This window comes from Balaenoptera physalus (assembly GCF_965194825.1).
Source record: "Balaenoptera physalus genome assembly, chromosome: 6".
Lineage (NCBI taxonomy): Eukaryota > Metazoa > Chordata > Mammalia > Artiodactyla > Balaenopteridae > Balaenoptera > Balaenoptera physalus.
In genome coordinates this window covers 35,135,036-35,147,354 of record NC_138885.1, presented here as the reverse complement: position 1 = coordinate 35,147,354, position 12,319 = coordinate 35,135,036, and the positions used below count along the sequence as shown (strand labels likewise).

The 12,319-nt window shown below is 38.2% G+C and overlaps 1 protein-coding gene across 1 annotated transcript in view; it reads right to left on the bottom strand.

Annotated features, from left to right (window-relative positions):
• The window catches only part of SPOPL (speckle type BTB/POZ protein like), a 116,096-nt gene that overhangs the window by 10,007 nt on the left and 93,770 nt on the right, over window positions 1-12,319 (bottom strand). The gene's annotated exons all lie outside the window — the stretch shown is intronic.

Genomic DNA, 12,319 nt, shown 5'->3' with positions numbered 1-12,319 from the left:
TGAGCATTAAGATTTTCCATATGTTCATATTAAACAGAACAGCTAGGCTATGGAGATTTTAAAGTAGAGTAAAAGAATAACTCATATAAACCACTTGACACATAGCTTGGCAGCTAGTAAGAATTCCGTAAGTGTGAGCTGCCACTATGATTGTTATAATTATTATTACAAATGCAATGTGATTTAAAACTATCTGATGTTCAAAAGTTGAGTGGTATAAACATTATATCCATGCAAAGAAAAAAGAAACTAAATCAGCCTATACGATTCTTAGATTTTAGCAGGATCTGTGGAATTAAAAAAAAAAGAAAGAAAGTTCCCCAGGCATATTTTTTAATTGATATAGAAAATATGCCACATATACTTTTTAGTCATAATTTCATTTCAAAGCCTACATAATTGTTATTAATGATACTTGGCACAATACAAACCAGATCCCATTTAAGCATGCAAATGCACACATTTCCACAAAACCATTTTTGCCTTTGAGTACTGCAATTGATGAAAAGGACATTCATGTAAGCTAATTTTACACCCAATCACAAATTGTTCAAAACGTAAAGGAAAAGACCCTTTTAAAAATGAAAATCAAACTAATAGATGAACACCTGAAGACAATATAATGTGTGTCAATTATGCCTCAATTTAAAAAAATTAATTTAAAAAATAAAAAAGCACTAGCAGAAATTTAATCTTCAAGGAGGTGTTAGTTATCTTCTCAGGATCTCTCTAGGCCAGCTGTTTACGAGAAAGCAAACTAGTTTGAAGACCTTTTCACCCCTCAGCAGAAACAATCTTGTTACTCATCACCACACAGAATCAGAAAAGAGGTCATATTTCCATGACTCTGGACAATGTGATCATACCAGCTACAGGGTCTGTAAAATCTGGGGAAGGGAAATAAGAGAAAAAAACCTGTGGACACCATGTAGCACAGCATAATCAGTAAAAAGAAAACAATTTTCTTTCTTCCTACTGCTTGGTACTTGGAATTTCAACACATTCTCATGATCTAGAATAACAGAGCAAGAGTGAGTGTGGTTCTCTGGCGTGGGTACTCATAAGAGAACCTGATTCATATCACATTTATATTCTTTAATCTGTATTCTGCAACATTGTTCTTCTTTATATGACCCAGATGCTACATGACCCACAACTGCTACACCTTAAACATTCCACAATTGGCTAATTCTTTCTCCATTCAAGACATGGTTCTGCTGAGTAGGAGCTGCCATTAAGGCTTAGAGAGTCCTGATACTCAAAGTTCAGTCGCTACATCAGCAGTACTACCCGTAAGCTTGTTAGAAATACAGAATCTCAGCTCCTACCTCGGACACCCAATTGGAGTTTTCATTTTAACAAGATCCCTGTGTGACTTGTATTTACATTAAAGACTGAGAAGTACTTCCTTAGAAACTCTGATTTAGTAAATAGAATTAGTAAATTAGGAATTAAGGATCTACATCTTAAATAAGAACCCTAGGTTGTGCTGGTTCCAATAGGCTTCTGACAATACTTTTAAAAAATGTTGAAGGAAACAGACCCTTTTAAAAATGAAAATTAAACTAACAGATTGATAACCAAATAAAGAAAGTAATCAAACCAACATTAACATATAGAAGAGTAATATTTCAAAGAGAGTACAGCCTATACTATCTTCTGGTTCATCCCTCTCATTTGACAGATAAGTAAAACCAAGACCCCATCAGAGTCAAGGACATGTCCAGTTAGTATGTGACAAAGCCAACTGAAATACAGGGCTCCTGACTCCTCGTCCCAGGTCTTGTGTTACAGAAGAAAGGTAAATTGAAGCAGATATTCAAAACAAAACAAAAATAATTGCGGTGAGTTTATTACAAGACGTGATCCAGAAGCCAAAACTGAACATGAAAATGGCTGGAAATGCTCTCTTTCCAAAATCCTCAGGATTGTGATTTCTCTAAGAACATAAAATTTTTTAAAGCTAAAACTCTGGAAAAATGAAGTCAGAATAAAACCATTATGTCCAAAGATGAGAGTCCTGGGAGGTATTAGAGGTATGACTGGCTAAGACTTAACAGCAGTTACTACATTTGACAGAATTTTCAACTGATTTTAACACCTGAGAATACATTTTCATAGAAATGGGTAAATTGTGTGGAATGCCTTAATTACCCAAAGGTCCAATTTTACTTCATAAAATAGAGGATGGAGTCATGCATTTTTACTTGCCGTAAAACTATAGTTAACCCCAAGTTAATTAATCAGAACATTCAATGAATGGAAATTTCATGTCTCCAACTGTCAGTGACAAATCACAGGCAAACAAGCTCTTGCTACAGATTTTTTTCTTCATAAAAATCTTGTAAAAAATATTCAAGGGTCATTTCATATTCACCTCATGTCCTACCCCATAATGCGAGGTCTGGAACCCTGGGTACGTATCCCGTTCTGCTTCATTTGTCGTCTTCCCTTTTCATCATGCTGCTCAGCTCCCCCATAAATAGTCCATAATCTCTTCTCAGAAAGACTGAGTTAACTGCGTCCGCTACAGCACTGGGCAAAGTGTCTGGTATGTAGTAGGTACTTGGTCAATATCTGTCACTCGATTTTTTAAAAATCTCCAGCAAAAAACAGTGATTATTCAAGACCCCCGCTACCCACCTAACATGAGTTACCTTATTTCCAACATGAAGACATTGCTCCAGCTGAATGCGATACCCGTTGAATGCTAGCTCCCAGAACCACAGAAGCTTAAAAGATGGAAACATTTTTGGAAATGATCTAGAATAGGTTTTGTTTATCAGATAAAGAATTGGTGATCTGATGAGGTTCAACAGCCTTTTTTTTTTTTTTTTTAGCTATTTTTATTGTTCTTCCTGCCTGGATAAGGCCATTCCTTCTCTTCTTTATTCCTCCGAATCACTGATTTTCCATATTTGTGATAGAGACTGTCAGCTGTCCACCGGCACGGAGCCTCCTCCTTCTCCCATTGCAGTAGAAGGGTCAAGGGTATAGCTGGACCACTAGACTGCATGACCCTGCCTCTCCTGCAGTGAGGTACGGCCCGGTTGCTGAGCTACAGCTAGCATAATGTGAGAGGAAGAGATGTGTAGACTTACCGTAAAAGCACATTCAGGCTTGCCCATGCTCTTTTCCCTTTGGCTGTCTCAGATAGATGACCTAAAGGACCTGAGATGCTGCCTAGAAAAGGGGGCAAAACAACTGTCCATCTGAGTGTCTTTCCAACCATGGAAGAGAGCCACCCAGCTAACTAAAAGCCCACCCTGGACAGCTACAGAAGAAATAAACATGTATATTATTCTTTAAGCCACTGAATTATTGGGATGGATTTGTTACTGCAACTTAGCATGAGCTTAACTAATACAAATATTGCATAAGATCTTCTCTATGTGCTCTAACCCACTATAATCTCTATTTGAATTATTTCAATCTATGTTAGGCATTGCAGTAATAATTTCATACACACAACTTTTAGCTTGCCTTATTATTTATAATTCATGTGTTCTATCATCCAGTTCACCAAAGCCAGAGATCACATTTTCCACTTTTTTCGAATATCCTACAATGCCCAGATAAAGCTATTGCCCTTTTTTTTTTTTTTAACATCTTTATTGGAGTATAATTGCTTTACAATGGTGTGTTAGTTTCTGCTGTATAACAAAGTGAATCAGCTATACATATACATATATCCCCATATCTCCTCCCTCTTGAGTCTCCCTCCCACCCTTCTAGGTGTACAAAAAGCACCGAGCTTATCTCCCTGTGCTATGCGGCTGCTTCCCACTAGCTATCTATTTTACATTTGGTAGTGTATATATGTCCATGCCACTCTCTCACTTCATCCCAGCTTACCCTTTCCCCTCCCTGTGTCCTCAAGTCCATTCTCTACATCTACGTCTTTCTTCCTGTCCTGCCCTTAGGTTCTTCAGAACCTTTTTTTTTTTTTTTTTTGGTTTCCATATATATGTGTGAGCATACGGTATTTGTTTTTCCCTTTCTGACTTACTTCACTCTGTATGACAGTCTCTAGGTCCATCCACCTCACTACAAATAACTCAATTTCATTTCTTTTCATGGCTGAGTAATATTCCATTGTATATATGGGCCACATCTTCTTTATCCATTCATCTGTCAATGGACACTTAGGTTGCTCCCATGTCCTGGCTATTGTAAATAGAGCTGCAATGAACGCTGTCATACATGACTCTTTTTGAATTATGGTTTTCTCAGGGTATATGCCCAGTAGTGGGATTGCTGGGTCGTATGTAGTTCTATTTTTAGTTTTTTATTTGTTTATTTTTTAACATCTTTATTAGAGTATAATTGCTTTACAATGGTGTGTTAGTTTCTGCTTTATAACAAAGTGAATCAGTTATACATATACATATGTCCCCATATCTCTTCCCTTTTGCGTCTCCCTCCCTTCCATCCTCCCTATCCCACCCCTCTAGGTGGTCACAAAGCACCAAGCTGATCTCCCTGTGCTATGCGGCTGCTTCCCACTAGCTATCTATTTTACATTTGGTAGTGTATATATGTCCATGCCACTCTCTCACTTCGTCCCAGCTTACCCTGCCCCCCACTGTGTCCTCAAGTCCATTCTCTACATCTGCATCTTTACTCCTGGTCTGTCACTAGGTTCTTCAGAACCATTTTTTTTTTCTTTAATTACATATATATGTGTTAGCATATGGTATTTGTTTTTCTCTTTCTGACTTACTTCACTCTGTATGACAGAATCTAGGTCCATCCACCCCACTACAGATAACTCAATTTCATTTCTTTTTATGGTTGAGTAATATTCCATTGTATATATGTGCCACATCTTCTTTATCCATTCATCCGTCGATGGACACTTAGGTTGAACCCACGTCCTGGCTATTGTAAATAGAGCTGCCATGAACATTGTGGTACCTGACTCTTTTTGAATTATGATTTTCTCAGAGTATATGCCCAGTAGTGGGATTGCTGGGTCATATGGTAGTTCTATTTTTCATTTTTTAAGGAACCTCCATACTGTTCTCCATAGTGGCTGTATCAATTTACATTCCCACCAACAGTGCAAGAGGGTACCCTTTTCTCCACACCCTTTCCAGCATTGATTGTTTCTAGATTTTTTGATGATGGCCATTCTGACCAATGTGAGGTGATACATCATTGCACTTTTGATTTGCATTTCTCTAATGATTAGTGATGTTGAGCATCCTTTCATGTGTTTGTTGGCAATCTGTATATCTTCTTTGGAGAAATGTCTATTTAGGTCTTCTGCCCATTTTTGGATTGGGTTGTTTGTTTTTTTGATGTTGAGCTGGATGAGCTGCCTGTATATTTGGGAGATAAATTCTTTGTCAGTTGCTTCATTTGCAAATATTTTCTCCCATTCTGAGGGTTGTCTTTTCATCTTGTTTATGGTTTCCTTTGCTGTGCAAAAGCTTTGAAGTTTCATTAGGTCCCATTTGTTTATTTTTGTTTTTATTTCCATTTCTCTAGGAGGTGGGTCTAAAAGGATCTTGCTGTGATTTATGTCATAGAGTGTTTGCCTAGGTTTTCCTCTAAGAGTTTGATTGTGTCTGGCCTTACATTTAGGTCTTTAGTCCATTTTGAGTTTATTTTTTGTGTATGGTGTTAGGGAGTGTTCTAACTTCATTCTTTTACATGTAGCTGTCCAGTTTTCACAGCACCACTTATTGAAAAGGCTGTCTTTTCTCCATTGTATATTCTTGACTCCTTTATCAAAGATATGGTTACCATATGTATGTAGGTTTATCTCTGGGCTATCTATCTTGTTCCATTGATCTATATTTCTGTTTATGTGCCACTACCATACTGTCTTGATTACTGTAACTTTGTAGTATAGTCTGAAGTCAGGAAGCCTGATTCCTCCAGCTCCGTTTTTCTTTCTCAAGATTGCTTTGGCTATTCGGGATCTTTTGTGTTTCCATACAAATTGTGAAATTTTTTGTTCCAGTTCTGTGAAAAATGGCATTGGTAGTTTGCTAGGGATTGAAGGAAGAGAGCCACCAAATCAATAAACAAATATACCCGTGATAATAAGCTCTAAATACTAAACAAAGATAAACATAAAACCACTAATAAATTAGACACAGAAAGCAAACCCCAAGTCTACAGTTTCTGCCAAAGTCCACTGCCTCAATTTTGGGATGATTTGTTGTCTATTCAGGTATTCCACAGATGCAGGGTACATCAAGTTGATTGTGGAGATTTAATCCACTGCTCCTGGGGCTGCATGGAGAAAATTCCTTTTCTCTTCTTTGTTTGCACAGCTCCTGGGGTTCAGCTTTGGATTTGGCCCTGTCTCTGCATGTAGATCGCCTGAGGGCATCTGTTTTTCGCTCAGACAGGATGGGGTTAAAGGAGCAGCTGATTAGGGGGCTCTGGCTCACTCAGGCCAGGGAAAGAGAGGGGTACAGAATGCGGGGCGAGCCTGCAGTGGCAGGGGCCAGCGTGACGTTGCAACAGCCTGAGGCAACACCGTGTGTTCTCCTGGGGAAGCTGTCCCTGGATCACGGGACCCTGGCAGTGGCGGGCTGCACAGGCTCCCGGGAGGGGAGGTGTGGAGAGTGACCTGTGCTTGCACACAGGCTTCTTGGTGGCTGCAGCAGCAGCCTTAGCATCTCATGCCCGTCTCTGGGGTCCGCACTGATAGCCGTGGTTCACACCCATCTCTGAAGCTTGTTTAGGTGGTGGTCTGAATCCCGTCTCTTCGTGCACCCCAAAACAATGGTCTCTTGCCTCTTAGGAAGTTCCAGACTTTTTCCCAGACTCCCTCCTGGCTAGCCGTGGCGCACTAGCCCCCTTCAGGCTGTGTCCACGCAGCCAACCCAAGTCCTCTCCCTGGGATCCGACCTCCAAAGCCTGAGTCTCAGCTCCCAGCCCCAACTCTCCCCGGCGGGAGGGCAGACAAGCCTCTCGGGCTGGTGAGTGCTGGTAGGCACCAATCTTCTGTGCGGGAATCTCTCTTCTCTGCCTTCTGCACCCCTGTTGCTGTGCTCTCCTCTGTGGCTCCAAAGCTTCCCCCCCACCACCCCCCGTCTCCGTCAGTGAAGGGGCTTCCTAGTGTGTGGAAACTTTTCCTCCTTCACAGCTCCCTCCCAGAGGTGCAGATTCCATCCCTATTCTTTTGTCTATGTTTTTCCTTTTTTCTTTTGCCCTACCCAGGTACGTGGGGAGTTTCTTGCCTTTTGGGAAGTCTGAGGTCTTCTGCCAGTGTTCAGTAGGTGTTCTGTAGGAGTTGTTCCACACGTAGATGTATTTCTGATGTATTTGTGGGGAGGAAGGACCTTCAGCATCTTGAAGGTCCCCCTGCTATTGCCTTTTAAGTGATATGTATCTGATGTTTTATTGTATTAAACTATAACATTAGAAGTTATGTATTTTAAAATATTTGTTTTACAAATGACCCATAAAAAAACAGAGTTGGAGAATTCTTAAAAGATAATAAAATAGCAATTTAAGAATCATGCTAATTCTACTTTACCTAATAAAATAGGGAAGAAGAGTATATGTTTTCTTTTCTGTCTTTATTTTTCATTAGTGACACACTTACGTGGATTCATAATTCCAAAGGTATCAACATGATATACAATGGAAGTCCCCTCTCCCACCCCTTTTCTATTGCCACTCTTCTTCCCTCTCCAGAGGAAAACCATAGTATAAATGTCTTGTGTATCCTGGCAGAGATGAATGAATATATTCTGAAGTGTTTTAAGTGATTCAAAGTGTTTTCAGTTTCCCCAGATTCTCCCTTTTGTGTGTATCTGTTTAGTTGAAGTGTTATGATGTGTTCATTTGTTATTTTTTCTTTTTAAATTCAACAAATCACTTTCAAATGTCAAGTTTTTTTAATTTAAAAATATTACCCATAATCTCATCACCAATAAGTTAAATATATTTTCTTCTCATCTGTACCCATATATATGGATATGTGTATACACATACATATATATATACAGTGTTTATGTAGTTGCAATAGGTACAGTATGGTAATGCAATAAATGTACCATAATATCTTATGTGCAAAATTTTTGACTGGGATATAAAGACACTAAGAACATTTCCTCAGTGTATGGCTCAATACAGTCTCAAAAAATGGAAAAACCCCAGGATTGTATGAGTAATGGATGCTCTCTACATTCTCTCTTCCTTGTCAACCACACTATGACAGAGGTCCCATGGAATTACTCTAGTCCCTGAAACATAAAACAATTTTGCAGAACATTGTAGGCCAAAGAGAAATTACAAATCTTAGTTAAGAGGATTAAGCTCAGATCCCACTCCCAATAGGATCTGGGAAGCCAGCTCACTCTCAGAGCCCCTCTGGCACTAATGTGGTAAATGCAGCATATCTTTATCATAATCCCACTCCACTCACTTTCTGAAAGAACCATTCAAATCATAGTATAACAGAAATGAAACTATCTTCATAGGGAAAGGGAGCTAATGTTTATTGATGCTTACTATGAGTCTGACACCATCCTGATACTTCTCAAATAAGTACAGACTTTGTAGTTAATCCAACCTAGATTTGTGTCTTGAGTCTCCCATTTAATAGCTGTGTGACCTTCAGCAAGATACTCAACTTCTCTGAGTTTTCTCATCTTCAAAACGGAGTTAGAATATCCAACTCATAGCAGTGTTGAGATTATGAGCCATAAGGCATGATAAGAACCTTAAGGCACAATACTCTTTTTATTATTTTCTTGTTACCAATTACCAATACTTTTAGACAATGAAGACACACCAAAGCCAGTGTAAATAATTAGATTTCATTGTTTTTATTCAAAATCCCTCCCTCGAAAATAACTGGTATATCAGTGAAAAAGTCCTTACTACCAGGCTTAAAGTAATATGTGCAGATAAACAGGTAGTTGTACTTCTCAGGTGTCTTCAGAGAGATGCCTACTTAAGATGTTTTCTTAAGAAACTTCCACAAGCCTCTTAGATAGCCTCATCCACCAGAGGGCAGACAGCAGAAGCAAGAAAAACTACAATCCTGCAGCCTGTGGAACAAAAACCACATTCACAGAAAGATAGACAAGATGAAAAGGCAGAGGGCTATGTACCAGATGAAGGAACAAGACAAAACCCCAGAAAAACAACTAAATGAAGTGGAGATAGGCAACTTTCCAGAAACAGAATTCAGAATACTGATAGTGAAGATGATCCTGGACCACGGAAAAAGAATGGAGGCAAAGATCAAGAAGATGCAAAGAATGTTTAACAAAGACCTAGAAGAATTAAAGAACAAACAAACAGAGATGAACAATACAATAACTGAAATGAAAACTACACTAGAAGAAATCAATAGCAGAATAACTGAGGCAGAAGAACGGATAAGTGACCTGGAAGACAGAATGGTGGAATTCACTGCTGCGGAACAGAATAAAGACAAAAGAATGAAAAGAAATGAAGACAGCCTAAGAGACCTCTGGGACAACATTAAACACAACAACATTCGCATTATAGGGGTCCCAGAAGGAGAAGAGAGAGAGAAAGGACCCGAGAAAAATATTTGAAGAGATTATAGTCAAAAACTTCCCTAACATGGGAAAGGAAATAGCCACCCAAGTCCAGGAAGCGCAGAGAGTCCACTACAGGATAAACCCAATGAGAAACACGCCGAGACACATAGAATCAACTTGGCAAATATTAAAGACAAAGAAAAATTATTGAAAGCAGCAAGGGAAAAACGACAAATAACATACAAGGGAACTCCCATAAGGTTAACAGCTAATTTCTCAGCAGAAACTCTACAAGCCAGAAGGGAGTGGCATGATATACTTAACGTGATGAAAGGGAAGAAACTACAACCAAGATTACTCTATCCGGCAAGGATTTCATTCAGATTCGATGGAGAAATCAAAAGCTTTAGAGACATGCAAAAGCTAAGAGAATTCAGCATCACCAAACCAGCTCTACAACAAATGCTAAAGGAACTTCTCTAAGTGGGAAACACAACAGAACAAAAGGACCTACAAAAACAAACCCAAAACAATTAAGAAAATGGTCATAGGAACATACCTATCGATAATTACCTTAAACGTGAATGGATTAAATGCTCCAACCAAAAGACACAGGCTCGCTGAATGGATACAAAAACAAGACCCATATATATGCTGTCTACAAGAGACCCACTTCAGACCTAGGGACACATACAGACTGAAAGTGAGGGGATGGAAAAAGATATTCCATACAAATGGAAATCAAAAGAAAGCTGGAGTAGCAATTCTCTTATCAGATAAAATAGACTTTAAAATAAAGAATGTTACAAGAGACAAGGAAGGACACTACATAATGATCCAGGGATCAATCCAAGAAGAAGATATAACAATTATAAATATATATGCACCCAACATAGGAGCACCTCAATACAGAAGGCAACTGCTAACAGCTCTAAAAGAGGAAATCGACAGTAACACAATAATAGTGGGGGACTTTAACACCTCACTTACACCAATGGACAGATCATCCAAACAGAAAATTAATAAGGAAACACAAGCATTAAATGACACAACAGACCAGATAGATTTAATTAATATTTATAGGACATTCCATCCAAAAACAGCAGAATACACTTTCTTCTCAAGTGTGCACAGAACATTCTCCAGGATAGATCATATCTTGGGTCACACAACAAGCCTCAGTAAATTTAAGAAAATTGAAATCATATCAAGCATCTCTTCTGACCACAACGCTATGAGATTAGAAATGAATTACAGGGAAAAAACCGTAAAAAACACAAACACATGGAGGCTAAACAATACACAGCTAAATAACCAAAAAATCACTGAAGAAATCAAAGACAAAATCACAAAATACCTAGAGACAAATGACAATGAAAGCATGACGATCCAAAACCTATGGGCTGCAGCAAAAGCAGTTCTAAGAGGGTAGTTTATAGCAATACAATCCTACCTCAAGAAACAAGAAAAATCTCAAATAAACAATCTAACCTTACAACTAAAGGAACTAGAGAAAGAAGAACAAACAAAACCCAAAGTTAGCAGAAGGAAAGAAATCATAAAGATCAGAGCAGAAGTAAATGAAATAGAAACAAAGAAAACAATAGCAAAGATGAATAAAACTAAAAGCTGGTTCTTTGAGAAGATAAACAAAATTGATAAACCATTAGCCAGACTCATCAAGAGGGAGGGGACTCAAATCAATAAAATTAGAAATGAAAAAGGAGAAGTTACAACAGACACTGCAGAAACACAAAGCATCTTAAGAGACTACTACAAGCAACTGTATGCCAATAAAATGGACAATCTGGAAGAAGTGGACAAATTCTTAGAAAGGTATAACCTTCCAAGACTGAACCAGGAAGAAATAGAAAATATGAACAGACCAATCACAAGTAATGAAATTGAAACTGTGATTAAAAATTTTCCAACAAACAAAAGTCCAGGACCAGATGGCTTCACAGTTGAATTCTATCAAACATTTGGAGAAGAGCTAACACCCATCCTCCTTAAACTCTTCCAAAAAATTGCAGAGGAAGGAAAACTCCCATACTCATTCTATGAGGCCACCATCACCCTGATACCAAAACCAGACAAAGATACTACAAAAAAAGAAAATTACAGACCAATATCCCTGATGAATATAGATGAAAAAATTCTCAACAAAATACTAGCAAACAGAATCCAACAACACATTAAAAGGATCATACAGCATGATCAAGTGGGATTTATCCCAGGGATGCAAGGATTCTTCAATATATACAAATCAATCAGTGTGATACACCATATTAACAAATTGAAGAATAAAAACCATATGATCATCTCAATAGATACAGAAAAAGCTTTTGACAAAATTCAACACCCATTTATGATAAAAACTCTCCAGAAATTGGGCATAGAGCGAACCTACCTCAACATAATAAAGGCCATACACGACAGACCCACAGCAAACGTCATTCTCAATGGTGAAAAACTGAAAACATTTCCTCTAAGATCAGGAACAAGACAAGGATGTCCACTCTCACCACTATTATTCAACATAGTTTTGGAAGTCCTAGCCACAGCTATCAGAGAAGAAAAAGAAATAAAAGGAATACAAATTGGAAAAGAAGAAGTAAAACTGTCACTGTTTGCAGATGACATGATACTATACATAGAGAATCCTAAAGATGCCACCAGAAAACTACTAGAGCTAATCAATGAATTTGGTTAAGTTGCAGGATACAAAATTAATGCACAGAAATCTCTTGCATTCCTATACACTAATGATGAAAAATCTGAAAGAGAAATTAAGGAAACACTCCCATTTACCATTGCAACAAAAAGAATAAATT